At 40.7% G+C, this 16,532-nt stretch overlaps 1 protein-coding gene across 5 annotated transcripts in view; it reads left to right on the forward strand.

Moving 5' to 3' along the window:
* Positions 1-16,532, forward strand: part of tnr (tenascin R (restrictin, janusin)) — a 132,242-nt gene that overhangs the window by 48,503 nt on the left and 67,207 nt on the right. The gene's annotated exons all lie outside the window — the stretch shown is intronic.

Below are 16,532 nucleotides of genomic sequence, written 5' to 3' on the forward strand. Positions count from 1 at the left end.
TGGTTTGCATCACACAAATGTTCTTCCTTATGATACAAACTCCTCAAACTTAGATTTGTCTGTCCATAACACTTTTTTGTCCAGTATCTGTGTTCTTTTGCCCAGGCACTGTATATATAGCCATAGTCTGTCATGGCTGGAAATAGCAAGGTTCAGAAAATGGGAAGTTAGAGCATGAAAACTAGCAGCGCCTCCTTGACTGGTGGAGCTCAGACAGGTTATTGTGGATCAGACAGTGCTAGGTGGATCAGGCAGGGCTAGGTGGATCAGACAGTGCTAGGTGGATCAGGCAGGGCTAGGTGAATCACACAGGGCTAGGTGGATCAGGCAGGGCTAGGTGGATCAGGCAGGGCTAGGTGGATCAGACAGTGCTAGGTGGATCAGGCAGGGCTAGGTGAATCACACAGGGCTAGGTGGATCAGACACACAGGGCTAGGTGGATCAGGCAGGGCTAGGTGAATCACACAGGGCTAGGTGGATCAGACACACAGGGCTAGGTGGATCAGGCAGGGCTATGTGGATCAGGCAGGGCTAGGTGAATCACACAGGGCTAGGTGGATCAGACACACAGGGCTAGGTGGATCAGGCAGGGCTATGTGGATCAGGCAGGGCTAGGTGAATCACACAGGGCTAGGTGGATCAGACACACAGGGCTAGGTGGATCAGACACACAGGGCCAGCGGGTGCTGATCACCGGGGGTGCCGACCACTTGCCTATTGCGCCTTTGACTTGAGTGACGTGCGTCTCGTCGGTGGTTTGACGGTCAATGGATGACCACTGGCTCAACTAATGTGCGTTGTGTCACGTTCCTGAATCATTATTGGGTGCTGCGGTGGTTGTGCTAAGGCTTATTCTTGGGGGTGCTTTAGCCCTGTCTCACCCTAGCCTGGCACTGCCAATGAGCATGAAATAATAGAGTAGACATAGACATTTTCAGATGGTCATTTTGTTGCTTCATATATTTAGGGAATTTAATGGATGCATGCTGTAATCCAGAGTTACTGACAGGAGCCATTACCGTTAACTGTCTTGTTCAAGGAAAGAAAGGAAAGAGAGAGACTGTGCAGAAATGCCTGGCTAATGATGTATGTGTCACAGCTGAGAGTCAAGTGGGGACTCAATAGAGTTCATTCAGATCAGTCAGTTGTCCTAATAAGCGTATCTAACTAACCTTACGGAGAGACAGCAGTGATTAGTTGACGTTTCTGCAAAAGCTGAGACTTAGAAGTGTTCAGAATTAACATATCTGTTTTATGTTTTTACATTTATTCCTGAAATGTACATGTTTATGTGAAAATCACTATAATGGATGTGCTTTTGCTGTCACTCTGGCCTGCTATTGTATTTGCTATGCTGTCTAGCTAGTTGTCGATCTTCACTGCAGTGCTTGGCAGTGAGACCCAGATAGCTCTCTCCCCAATGAGCAGTAGACTGCACCACGGTGACATCCAGATGGTTACTAACGTTACCGCAATATTACAAGTTATTCCTCGTGTAGGCAGCTATGCTTACTCAAACATAATCAAGTGGGATGGAACAAATTGGCCACGTTAGCTACCACCTGCAACATGTAATGCAGCTGCCTGTTGAAAGAGTGCTGTACCCAGTGGGAAGCACCTCAATACAACATCGCTGCCCTGGTAATTTACTCCAGCCTGTCGCTTTAAGTTAGCTGGCTTGTTAAGGATGGTGACATCCAAGTGATAATCGATACTACGATACCAGCCTAGTTGTTTTTGTCATGCATACAGAAGTAAACATTGTTTTAACTGTTGCCATGCTGCATTTGCTGGCTAGACAGCATATCAACAAACTAAACATGAGGGACTAACCGGCACAGCTAACCCCACTCAATGAACCAAATCCACACTTGATTCTTCCTGCGTGTGCACCTCATTCGTTTGTTGGGCTGGCATGTCCATATAGCTCACCCCCATTCATCTTCCATCACACCTCCAACTTCCTAAACTAGTTGGGACAAGTTAGTTATCGCTTGTTGGGTCCTGAAGAGCCTCCTGGGGCTCCGGACACAGCGAGTAATTGTCTGACTGACTATTCCACGGTTAATTTCTACTAATGTGATAACACAGCTGCAGCCAGGGCTTAAAAGTGAATCTGTAATGTCCTACAGTAGAGATTAATACATTCGTTCCACACAATAGCAGATGAGGACTGCTAATGTGCGGCGGCGGGTCGCCTCAGAGATTCTAGATCCCTTGGGGATATTGCATCTTTAACGTCTTAATTAAATACTTAGAGGCACTGTTTCATTGTGGAGCAGCGACAACGATGAGATGGAGGTGAACAGACAGCCGCTGGAAGCCTTTGATCTCAGATTTCTAATCTATGGGCATTATCGTCCCCTTCACCATGCTCGCGCCAGGCCTGGTTACCTGGCACCTAAACCTGGCAGTCTAATGGGTGGCTGCTTGTTAACGAATTGCACCGAGAGTCACTTGTCTGAGATATTTTGGGAACGGATGCGATCAGGATTCAATGTCCCTGGCAGAGGCAGCGGGGATACGTGATCAGTCTAACCTGGGCTTGATCAATAATGGATGGTTGAGAAGGGATTGGTTATTCATAACCAGCCGTGTCTTACTCGGTGGAAGTGATGATGAAACAAAGCTTCGAGTCAGCAGTTCCTTACTGTGCGTTATTTTGTTGTTAACATTCTCCTGTTAAAGTGATAGGTGACAGTTGACTCGACTCGATTCAACGTTCAACCTGTCCCGGAGCGTATAGACAGCCCGTCTTCTCTTCTGCTTGAAGTTTGTTATTCTTTCCCCCTAATCAGGTTTGACAGTTAACTTACTTTCTGTTGATATTTACAAGGTGATTCAGGGTAGCTCTCAGACGGCATTCCGTTCATGAGTGGAAGATAAGAGGCAGGAACACTACTTGAGGATGCATACAGGAGGCTTGTGCTTTGATATCATCCGTAGACCTTCTGCCTGTAAAACCCTTAAAAGACCTCTTAAAAAACCTTCTTAACATCACAATTTTCTGTAAAATATGCTACACCTGTGATGTATACAGATATACATTGTTGATGATTGAATGAATTCCTAACCAGGAAAACAGATTAATTTCTGTGGTTTGACATAGAGCTTAAACAGGCGCCAACAAAACACATCAATCCCATCTTGATTCCCAGGGTTTTTAATAATTTCTCTGACACCTTGTGGTATTATTTTGTTGTTCTGGTGCGCCGTCATTTCAAGCTGCCTTCATCTATGACTCTTCCTCATGGCACAAAGGCAGAAAGAAGACAATTCTTATATTTTCATGAAAGGCAGAACAATAACTGTCAGTTCTGGCCCACAGGAAACAGCGTCTTCTGAAAGAGGGAGATGAAAGGAGAAAATGGCTTACGAGAGGGGGTGACGAAGACAGGGTTGTTTCAAAAGGCTGGTTGGGTTGGAGCAGAACAGTCGTGTATTCTGAGAAGGAGAAGCATTATTTTACAGTAGTAGCAGATTACAAGCCTTAGCTGATTATTCATGTCTTTGCATAGGTCAGAGTAAAAAAACAAAAACATTTGGACTTCTGACACATTTAAAATGGCAGTCATTTAAAATGAGAATTCCCTATCCAAAATCATTAATGGCAATTACACTAATAGCTGATTACGGTCTAGCGCACCGCTACAGGGCCTGAGGAAAATAATTCAGTCTTTAAGTTAAATAACCAGCATCCACTAGAAAGACACCTTGCAGATAACACGCTATCTGGTTGCAGCCATAGTTGCACATCAATTATTTTAGACTAAAATTAGCATACATGGAAATAAATACTGAGCCATGTTTCTGGACATATCAAGAATGTATGGCTTCGTAACAGTAGGTCCCCAAAGAAAAAGTAGTTTCTGTAAAAGTGGATTGCCCCTACATCGTTTATGCGCAGCGTGCCTCTGTGAGAAAAACACGACCACGTTCTGGTGGGACAAATCTGAAATTCAATTCTTCATAGCATAGCATACTCCGTGAGGCATCAGCAGCATTTAAATGCACTCTGGGTACAAAATGTCACCCTACTCCATATATAGTGCACTACTTTCACCCAGAGTGCTTTATATAGCAAATACTTTTGCTATTTTTTGTCATTTAGTACAAGGCCTATGTTTGGCGTTAGTGTTCCTCCATTAACCAGCCAACCATTTGGTTGGTCATTATTCATGTTGTCCCTCCTGAGCCCGACCACTGTCTACTATAGCAGCTGGTCCCATTGTCTTTTTTACAGACAGACAGAACAATCATAGCAGTTCAGCATAATATGTTCTTTATCTTATCTACCGTTTATTAAATCACTTGGTAGCATAGTTGCAGAAGGCAGTTTTTTGCAGATGGCATGCTTATTTATTGTTCAAGCCTATGAGACCAAATTCAAGATTTTAAGTCCGCAATGGGGATACTATGGGACTGACAAAGTGCCTAATTTATTTAGACAAATTACATTTCCGTGTTATTGCAGACATGGACATTGCCACCTAGGTTAGTATCCTAGCTGTGGCAGGGCCCGGGACTCCCATAAAAGTGTGGTGCAAAGAATCCAGCGTGCTTTTTGGTTTGCCGTGTGATTAAAACATTATTTAGTTCAAATAAATAAAATGTCTGTAATTCGGTGGCAGTGGCTTGAATCCCCTTATGTGGAAAATTACCAAAAGTTGAGGAGTAAAAACAATGACCTTCAAACCCTTCAGGTTGCGGGTGCTGAAAATGAACAGTGGCCAATGATCCTGAAAGACAAGGCAATTTGCCAAGTGCAACTGAAGTAATGAGAATAGAATCGTAATGTTACTAGACAAAGATTTACAAGGCAGAGAGTGCCCGTGGAGGCTCGTTATTCCTATAGTGTACAAGTCGGGTGTTTGCACATTAACCTGTGCAAATAGGGGTTACTGATTCACTTCCCAGGGCCTGGGTCTGTCTGAGCCCAGCCAGAGCCTGGCAGAACTCTGAAGCAACCCAGATCACCCAACACCGTCAGGGATTCAGCCGAGAACACACTGACATCTCTTTATTCAGCAGCTCCTGTCTGGACAGATATACTGTGTGAAATAAAGGAGGGCCGTTAGAGAGATAGATGGAGTAGAACAGAACCAAAGGGAAAAGGGAGCATGACCATTTGTTTCAACCCTGTTTCCAAAAAAGTTGGGATGCTGCATAAAATGCTAATAAAAACAGAATGCAATCATGTGCAAATCATTTATCCCTATATTTAATTGAAAATAGTACAAAGACAACATATGTTGAAACTGAGAAATCTTATTGTTTCTTGAAAAATATATGCTCATTTAGAATTTGATGCCAGCAACACATTTAAAAAAAAGTTGGGACAGGGGCATGTTTACCACTGTGTTGCATCACCTCTTTTAACAATAGACAAAGAGACAATTTAAAAGATGTATTGTCTATAGATTTTTTGGTTAACTGACAAGGACAGTTTGAATGGATTCTGTGTAGTTTCTACCTAATTTACATGACTGAGAGTCAGACATTAAATTAATCTTTTTTATACCACAGAAATTACTGATGACACTATCTTTGACATTAAAACCTGTTATTAATGAAAAAAAAATGACCTGATAATAAAAAGGACCTTGTGAATCCAAGCTATGCCAAAGAGGGGAAGGACAGATTGTAGACTATAAAATTACAAATAATGTTACATTTTGGCAGCAATCATTGATGTTGTAATTTCCACAATGAATATGTTAATATACTTAGTGCTATAAAAATATTTTTGTTTCCAAAAGTTCTCTATCATTTATTGTGGCAAATTGCCAGGTAGCTCAGTGCAATCGAGTTACAATCCTTGGTATTCCCTTAGTTACTTAGCTAGCAACGGTAACTACGGGAAATGGGGGACTTAGGGATATTCTGCAAAACTATCATGGTGCTCATGCCCTCCCCTCCACACACACTCCTGGCTTGACACAAAACACTTCATGATGCAAAGAGGGGATTTGTCCACAAGGGCTATAGTGGTGTAGCCCAGCCCCCCACACACTCTCCATACTTAGCAAAACATTTAACAAAATGCATTTTGAACTGAAAACGATGGTTGGTTGATTATTGGAGTCAAGTGTGCGTTAGCTGGGGCTGCAGCAAATATGGGACACCAATCAAGTCCCGGAGGACTGAAGTCGCCCATCCCGGCTGTGGATTATTCTAGAAGGCCCCTGTACAGTGTGTTTGATTGGCAGTTTGACCTACTGAAGGAACCAGGCAGTCACTAGGCCCCCAAGGCCGACATATCTTTGTAGAGAGGAAGTCCTTTAGGGGAGAGATGCACATGTCTCACTGTGTTCAGGACTGGGAGGAGTAAGGAGGATGTCAAAAGGCTTTAGGCTTCTGTCCCTCACAGATAAGCTGAGTTATAAAGATATGCAGAGCGTGCCCACAGTGTTACAACACCAATGCTATTCCCTGAGGGAGACACTGTGATCCAGCACGGAACATGGGAGGGAAGGAACATCAATACCGCGCTCTCATATATAATGCAGCATGGTGGGTAATAGCTTGTGTAACCCCTCTTTAAGTACCTCTCAGTGGAATGTCAACTGAATGAGAAAGTAGATGAAATGAGAGCAAAGTGTTGCACAGACAAATTGCACAAAAAAAAACCATCTATTGCTGTCAGATGGCGAACGAAATATTAACTTCTCAGGAAATGATCATTACCTTTGTTTGACGTTTACAGGTAGGTATAAAACAGGGAAATAGTCTTGTAACTACTTTTTTCCAACCGTTTTTGGTCTTGACGTTGTGGTGCATCACAGGTTTTATGTCCTTTAAACTGTAATTTAAGAGCCATCTTTCTGCAGGTAATGTTGAAGTCACTGTAATCACACTGAAAGGATGGACTTGCAGCCTGTCAACTATCTCCTTATTTCTGCATGAGTAGGACATCTTGAGATGCCAGACGAACCATCGGACTGCTACACCTACACCAACCATGCTTAACTAGGCACACACTCAAGCACACTCCACCCATACAAACATAAAAATGTTCACTTTCACTCAGTGAAAATATATACAGTGCCCTCCATAAGAATTTGGACAGTAATGTCAAAATGGCTATTTTTTCTGTCCACAAAGCATATAAGAATATGATTAAAATATGAGTATGAGGCAAAAGTAAAGAATTTTGCATTGTGTATCTGTCAGTTTCAAGACTTATATGTTTAACCTAAGAATTTGTTTAAATTAAGAATAACAGAACTGTCAGAGTTCCATCTCCCGATTGTATGTGAGCATATGTATTGGGACATTTGGCTCACAGGTGTTACTAATTTATTTGGTATTTCCTGTTGCATTGATTGTTCACAAATTATAGAGATATGAATGTGATGTCTGCATTTGGTGTTAGTGAAATCACAAACAACATCCAAAATGCTGAGGTGAAAGGGTAACAGTCTGCTGTTTGCAGAAGACTTCGGCACCAGAAATACAAAGGCTACACAGCAAGATACAAACCTCAAATCCGCATCAAAATCAGAAAGGCCAGATTAGAATTGGCAAAAAGTACAGAGATCCACCAGTACTGTTTTTGAACTTCCAAGTTTTTGGAAGTTTATTGGAAAGATGAGAAGGTGAACCTCAATCAAAGTCATGGTATGGGAAAAGTGTGGAGGGAAAAAAAGGAACTGCAGGTAATCCAAAACATACCACCTCATCTGTGAAGCATGGCAGTGTTAGTGTCATGGCATGGGCATGCATGGCTACCTCTGCAATGGGCTCACTCATCTTTATTGATGATGTAACGAAATAATGGCAGCAGCAGAATTAATGAAGTAATGTTTACAGAAGCATCTTGGCTACGAGTTGTACGACCAAACTCTTTGCATCTTGGCAAAGAGTTTGACCAAACTCTTTGCATCTTGGCAAAGAGTTTGGTGATGTCAATGGGTTGGAGATTCACTGCTGTTATTGCATCCAAGGGATTTGTGACTAAATACTAGCTTTTCTACTTGCATTTACTTAAAAATACATACACCAATGACCCAAAACCTTATGAACGTCTGCCTAATATGCGGTTGATCCACTGCGTGCCACCAAAACGGCGCCGACCTGCCGAGGCATAGACTCTACAAGACCCCAGAACATGTCTTGTGGTATCTGGCACCAAGACATTAGCAACAGATCCTCTAAATCCTGTAAATTGTGAGGTAGATCTGCTGTGGATTAGACTTGTTGGTCCACCACATCCCACTGATGCTCAGTCCACCACATCCCACTGATGCTCAGAGTTTCAGTTAATACCATTGCCATGAAAGGGTGTACCTGGTCTGCAAAGATATTTAGGCAGGTAGCACGTGTCAAATTGATGTCGACATGAATGGCCGGGCCCAGGGTTTCCCAGCAGAACATTGCCCAGAGCATCACACTCCACCCACCCACTGCATCCTGGGGCCATCACTTCCCCAGGTAAATAGAGCACACGTACACGATAGTCCACATGATGCAAAAGAAAATGGAACTCATTGGACCATATGACCTTCTTCCACTGCTCCAAAGTCCAGTTCCGACGCTCACACGCCCAATGTAGGTGCTTTCGGCAGTAGACAGGGGTCACCATGGGCACTTTGACTGGTCTGTGGCTATGCAGCCCCATTTGCAGCAGCATGTGATGCACTGTGTTATGACACATTCCTCACATAACCATCATAAAAAAATCATGTGACTTGTGCCATAGTAGACCGGTTGTTGGTTCAGACTAGACAGGTTAGCCTTTGTCCTTGCACATCGATGAGCTTTGAGTGCCCAACAACCTGTTGCCGGTTTATAGTTCTTCCCTCCTTGGACCTTTGTCGGTAGGTACTCATCACTGCTGACCGGGGGCACCTCACAAGCTTTCACATTTCAGAGATGCACTGACCTAGTTGTCTATGGTCTATTATACAATTTGGCCCTTTTCAAATGCTCCCAGGTTTTTACTCCTGCCCATTTCTCCTACAACCAACATGTTGACTACGAGAAGTGATTTTTCACTTACTATCTAATGTACCCAGAACTTTACATGTGCCCTTGTTAGGAGAGGATCAACGCTATTGTCGCTTGATCTGAGTGGTCATAATGTTTTGGCCCATCACTTGTATATCAAACATAATATTTGATTGCTGTTCACATAATACACATTTACCGTAATACACAAGTCCTCACACATATCTTTGAGCTTCAATTTTACAGTGAGAAAATCTCGGATTAAAGCTCAAAACTTCATATCTAGATTCCAATCATTAGCTCTGCAGTACCAGGGGACAGCTGTGACCTTGTGGTTTTCTTTTTTTCAGTTTTAGATGGTCAATTGGGAAACAGAACACCATATATGAGTTATTTAAATATTTCCACCCTCTTTATATGCAGTGCAATTTAAAACAGTATTTTATGATCACATTATGAAGGCCTTATAAAATTAGATATTAGATGGATAGCATACAGTATATACAGCACTCATACGCTTATTAAATACAGCACATGCTCAGAACCTTAACTATTTTGCCTTTTTCTAATTTCAATGAAAACATACACAATCATGCAGAGGTTAGTGTGACCTTCTTTTCCTCTAATGTGGGACTTACTGGAACCTGCACTCCAGGTGGGTGCAATTCATTATTAGGTTGAACCAAAAACCAGCAGGCCACAGACCTGATAGGGTAATAGTATAGGAAGAGGATGGGAACATTTGAATAACCTGGGTGTAGTGCTTACAGACCATATTTTAAAACCACAAGTCCACAACAATCCTATGTTGGTGCAGAGAGATAATGAGGCGACTGCTGATCTGAAAACTGCAAATTTTCATTTACATAGCAAGTGCAAAAAAGTGTTGTGTTTTCATGAATACATGTGAAATTACTTTTCAGAAGCATGTGTGCATCATCAAAGAAGAACACATTACACCTACTGTCTTCTTAAGAATCCACTGAGTATAATTGGTGTAGTTACTCATTTATAACCCAAACTGTTCTGCCCTGACAGTCATTTTGCATGAAGACAATTTTGGTATAAAGACACATGGCATTCCATTAATAATTCTGATCTTATGAAGGTGAATATCATGGGCGACAGCACTCATGTCATGTTGTTACCTTGATTCTTCCTAAAAATCTAAATAGAAAATCTAGATTTGAGACAATGTCTTAGGTTGTCAGGTGAAAGTGAGAAACTGAAATGTTTCTTATATTTTTGTGCGCGGGCTTATCCAGATAGCAATGCCATGAAATGAATTACACGTTTGATCAGAGATTTCAATTGGAGAACTTTCTTCCATCTTCATACAGTACGTGACGATCTTTAGTGTGACGTAAATGAAAAAAATACATTGTCTTCCACTTACACATAAGTATCAGATTCTGATATTCTGGTATCATCAAAGAAATGTTTTGTGCTTCTTGATACAACTACTGTATTGTCTTAAAGGAAAACTGGAAAGTAACATCAAGTGAATGTACCTTTTCTTTATTTTCAATCTTTCTGTACACCTAAAATACACTATATTTGTACACTTCCCAACTTTCACTCGTTCGTTTAACTACACACAGGCCATTTACATAATAGAAGAATACATCAGAGTTTTTTTAATTCTTATTATTGTAGATGAGATCATTTGAATTGGTTAGATTCAGAATTAATAAACCTACCAGATTTATGTGAACGTTTGTGCCACAGATGCTTCTGAGATTTGAGTAAGGATGCAGGAATAAGAGCAACACACAACGTTACGCTGTTGCCTGCGTAATTTCACTGTCACACAGGTATAGGAAAAAGACAGTGTAGTCGAATTCTCAAATTTCAAACATCCAGATGTTATTCCACATGGACTTTTGTCATCCTGACATTTCAATCATGCCAGACTGGTATCAGTTCTCTGTGAGAAGGAAGGTGAAAGGGGCTATTAGGTGTCAACAGACACGAGTTATGGTATGGTCCGACTTGATGGTAATGTGATGTTCATATCAAGGTGAAAGCAGATGCTCTGGATATAGGGGAGGCTCAGTAAATGTGTTATTGGAATGGCTGCTTAAAATGTGTGAAAAGATTTAGGTTTTCATTATTGCCTGTGCTGATACTCTGTTTTCGTTCCTCTTTGGTATGTGGTAAGGAGTGGAGCATTTATCTGTTATGAATGTTAAGTACTTTGCTCTATTGCTTCTATACTGTGCATTCTCAACATTGAGAAAAGTTCCCGTTGAACATCTCTAGATCATTAGGGGAAAATGGTTGTATAATGATAATATTTGGAACATACACATTTCAAATCTTCTCCTGTAACCTCTTATTTTAATTTATTTTTCCACCCAGATTTTACTAGGTAAGTTGACTCAGAACACATTCTCATTTACAGCAACTACCTTGGAGCTAGCAGGGGTTACCTGTCTTTCTCAAGGACATACATATTATTCACCTTGCTGGCTCGCAATATAAATCTAGCAATCTTTTGGTTGCTGGTTAGATGCTCTAACCACTAGGCTATCTGCCAAATCTCAAGCCTAAACCATAACCAGAAAATACGTATTTGGATGAAAGAGATCTTCAGTTTATTCATAGTCTCTAAAAGAAAATACATGAAAGGATTTTTTTTTTGGTTAAGACCAAAAACCAAGGTTTTACAACTGTTTTTAGAACATGCTTTCAAACATGCATTGGGTAAAGATCTTATAATAGAATTATTTTTCCCCAGGGGAACATTTTGTTTGCGACACACTGTACACAAAAACAAACATATACTAAAACCAAATTTAAAACATTATAAAATCTCTGATTTGTCTTCATGCTGCATACTGTACTTACAGTATGTGGTGGTGGTTTTAAACATTCAGAATCCTTATTGCCACCATAACAAAAGATTGCTTGGCTCTATTGCCAGGCTCCATCAGTACCTTAATGAGGGCTCTTTTGTCATAAATGACCTCCAGACGTGTCTGCTTGACCCACAGTACCTTGCAGAGCTTACTATTTTGGGTGCAGAGTGAAATTAAAATGTCTTTCTTTTTCGTGAATCATTTTCTTACTCAGGTTATGTACTGAAAAAAGACACATTGATTCCTTTGTAAAGATCATCAGTGTCAACACAGAGCTGCTGATGTTTGCGGAGTGTCCAGCCGGAAGGTACTGTCTGAAGGGAACCCAGAAGGTGTATTATGCAAAGTACAGTTAGTATTTCACATTGTTTCCAGCAGTCAGGTTTTTAAGGTTCATGATCATCAACTTCTAAGAGGATTGCTTTATGCCTCAGTCGGTTTTTGATCATTCCAGACAGCGGGGTATTGTCTGGGACTACAAACTCATATCTCATGAAATGACCAGTTCTGTGAAAGAGAAAATAAAAGCGTACACTGTTTTTCTCTTGGCATCCACTTTAGAAGGTGCTTTTGTCACTTTCACACTGCTAGTCATTACACGGCAGAGCCGAACATGGCAATATGCCGTAGTAGTGCCAAACTGACTACCTAACTTGTCAACATGCCCCCAGCTCCCACGATGCCTCCTTACTTCTGCCCGTTCAGCTGTAGGTTCCACGACAACAGAACTGTGAGTCTCCTTGCTGTCAGCTCTCATTACGGTCAAGTCTGGGGGTTGACCATTAAGTGCATCCAGGGAGGAAATGCGTACTAAAACAAAGTGCTCTTGAAGAGTAGATTGTGATAGTTGTTTCTATTGGCCCTGATCCTATGATCCTGATCCTTGTTGTTTCTAGTACAGATGCCTCCTAATTGAGGCCTGACAACAAACCTTAATGAAACCTAATTGTCTCAGAACGTTGTGGGCTCACTGAGAATACCGAGACCTAAAGGCCTGAGGTAAATGTCCTATGACTCTCCAGTCTCTATAGAAGTTTAACGTATTCAGCTCATAATATCGATGTCCTTACGACGTAGAGATCATGTGGCGTGTTTCAGCTGCTGTGGTATAGAGGAGCAAGGCCGTTCGTCATACAATTCGTGTCAGTGTGTTGTGTTTGGCTAGGAGGGACAACCATTTCGGCCCATTTATTGAATGTCATTTTGACTTCAGAACTGCAAGTAGCCTGTTTTCACTTTAATCAAAGAGACCCTGCCCTGGTTAATGGGTGTGAAAAGAATGTTCCAGTTGGGTTTGTCCAATAGATTTCTTTCTCATCTTTCTGGTTCCCATTTATTTGGCAGATTTGCTGATTAAATGGCTTGTATCATGTCAAACGGGATCTTTTCGCATGAGCAGAGGTGGGGACATTTCCCATTTTGTGTGTGTGTGTGTGTGTCAGGGGGGTTCTAACAATGTAACCGTTTCCAAGGCCAAAGTCGTATATAAAGGTATACCAGGCTGAGCCTAATATGTGACAGTATATCACACAGCGTATATTTGAACGTATCACCCACTAAAAATCTCTAGAGGGCCGTACACACTCTGTCTTGTTGATGACTGTTTCAGTTCAGCACACGTGCACTGTTCCGCACTCACCTTGAGAGTGTGGCGTGCCCATCAGGAAACTTTAAAGATTATCAGTGAAGACATGACCCAAAGTCCATGACAGCAGGTTTCAAAGATGGAGTCAAGAGGATATATGCTTTGTGATACTGCATAGGCATTGATACAGTATGAATGGTTGACTTCTCGTCTATGGTAGGGCTTTTCGATTTAAAAGAATACGATTAAATTGTCTTCCTATGTATATCAGAATGTTTTTTTTTTTAAGTATTTGAGTTTTTGTAGATTACACAGGTTTTAGTGTGGGCTTTTTCACCTTCTTAAGCAAGCCAGCACGTTTATTTACATAGCCCAATTCATACATAGAAGCAATTCAATGTGCTTTACAGTGAAAATTAAAATACAAAATGCAATGGAATTAAAACAGTCAGATTGTTACAATTCTCTAGCTCAGCTGTCTCCAGGGGGACTGCATGAACTTCAACACCCTGGTATCTCAATCCTCGCATTCCAATTCTAGGATGAACCCGTCAGTCCCTATGTGAGATAATCTTAGCATTGTCTTACTTGGCCCTCTCCAGGGGCACATTTATGCCATGTCTGTACATGCATTTTATATTCATCCTCAATGAATTACAGTTACCATAACTGTTTACTGTTCCACCCTGGTATCTCAATCCTTGCGCTCCAGCACTTGGATAAACTCGTCACTGCTTTTGTGAGAAAATAACCTACATCGATGTCTAAACAGCAGCACAATAATTGCATTATCCGTCATCCGCAGATTGTAACATTCACACAGAGTTTATTCCTCTGATAGCAGCAGAACTTGCATTATGATTGATAAAATATAGCAAAATATACATTTAATAACAAAATAAATCAAAAAGAGAAATATAAAATAGAGCATAATAATAAAGCATAGAATAAGAAAATAGAAATAATAAAACAAATAAAAAGATAGGAAGCTATAAATGCTGTCAGTTAAGTGTAAGTGATAAAAACATAGGAAGCTATAAGGCTCAACAGTGTGGTTAAGTTTAAGAGCTCAGTCATAGGCACGTGAAAAGAGAAGTGTTTTTAACCTGGATTTAAAAATGTTTATGTTTGTTGCACTTCTAAGATCTTCTGGTAGTTTATTCCAGTTGTGTACAGCATAAGTGCTAAACGCAGCTTCTCCATGTTTAGTTTGGACTCTGGGCTCTACTAGCTGACCTGTGTTCATGGATTTAAGAGCCCTGCTCTGTTTATATTCTTCAAACATATCAGAAATGTATTTGGGTCCTAAACCATTTAGAGATTTATAAAGCACCACTTTAAAATCTATTCTGTAACTGACTGGAAGCCAATACAAAGATTTAAGAACCTGAGTGATGTGCTCTGTTCTCTTGGTCCTGGTTAACATTCTATCAGCTGCAACATACTAGCAGCTGCAGTTTTTTTGGGGAGTCCAGTTAAAAGGCCATTACAGTAGTCAACCCTACTAGAGATAAAAGCATGTATGAGCTTCTCTTGGTCTTTTTGGGACACCAGGCTTTTGATTCTGGCTATATTTTTTAGACTATAGAATGCTGTTTTGGTGACTGATTTGATGACTGTTAAATGTGAGGTCTATCAGAACACCAAGATTATGCACTTGATCCCTGGTTTTAAGGGCCTGTGAATCCAGCTCTTTACTAATACTTAATGTTTGTTGCTAAACACAATAATCTCATCCAGGTATTTATGTGCTTTATACAGTATACAGAGTCTATTGAGCTGTTGTCATATGGTTCGAGAGCAATATATATTCGAGTATCATTGGCATAGCTGTGGTAGTTAATGTTGTTGTTCTGCAGAATTTGGACCAGAGGTAGCATATAGAGATTGAACAGAAGCGGTCCGAGAACTGATCCCTGTGGAACTCCGCATGTCATAGCCACCTTATCAGATTCATGATTACCAATGGTGACAAAGTAACTCTGGCCATCTAGATAAGATCTGAACCAATCAAGGACTGCCCTGGAGAGTCCTACACAATTTTCCAGCCTATCTATAAGTGTTCTATGATCTACAGTGGAGGGAGATTTGATACAGGTATATAGTTGTTCATTATAGATGCATCCAGTGTTCTCTTTTTTTAATAGGGGCTTAATGGCAGCTTTTTTTTGAGACGTTGGAAAAATGCCTGATTGCAGAGAACGATTAACTATTTGCTGCATGTCCATTGTTATAGAGTTAATTTTTTTTTTTAAAGATCAGATGGCAGTGTGTCGAGACAACATGTATAAGCTTTAAGATGTCAAACTGTTTTTTCTAGGTTTTTTTTATCAATTGTATTAAATTGCGACATAATAACCAATTTATGTCTTGGTGGTTGTGGTGACGGTACAGTGTCCTTGTTAGATTGTGTAGTTCTGATGGTCCGTCTAATACTTTTAATTTTTTCACTAAAGAAACACGCAAATGTATTACATTTCAAAGTGGACGTGAGTTCTGATGCTATCTGCTTTATTCGGTTTGTAATCCTGTCGACCATGACAAATAGAGTGCAGGTATTATTGATATTTTTGTTGATCATTCCCGATAAATGTTGCTGTCTGGCCCTGCGTAACTCATTGTTGAAGCTACCAAGGCTTTGTTTATAGATGTCATAGTGCATTTGAAGTTTAGTTTTTCTCCACTTACGTTCAGTTTTCCTACATTCTCTTTTCAGGGCGCTTACCATCATGGTGGCTCTCCATGGTTTTTTCTGATTGCTCATAGTTTTCTTTACCTTTACCTGTGCAACACGATCCATGGCATTCAATATTTTTGAATTAGAATTATCCAGGAGTACATCAACTGACTCAGCACTTATTGTTGGAGAGATAGCTATGGCTTCCATGAACTGAGCATTGGTCCTCTCATTAATGTACCTTGTCTTAACAGAAACAGAGTTTACCGGAACATTCAGGGTAATTAGTGATTAAAAAAAGACACAGAAATGATCAGACAGGTCCATGTCTTTAACCATGACAGAGGAAACATCAAGACCTTTGAGATAACCAGATCTAGAATGTGGCCTTGAGTGTGGGTACACTCCTTCACATGTTAAGTGAGATCAAAATTATCAAGTAGTGCAAAAGGTTATTTAG

Source organism: Esox lucius, chromosome 3 (genome assembly GCF_011004845.1).
Source record: "Esox lucius isolate fEsoLuc1 chromosome 3, fEsoLuc1.pri, whole genome shotgun sequence".
NCBI lineage: Eukaryota > Metazoa > Chordata > Actinopteri > Esociformes > Esocidae > Esox > Esox lucius.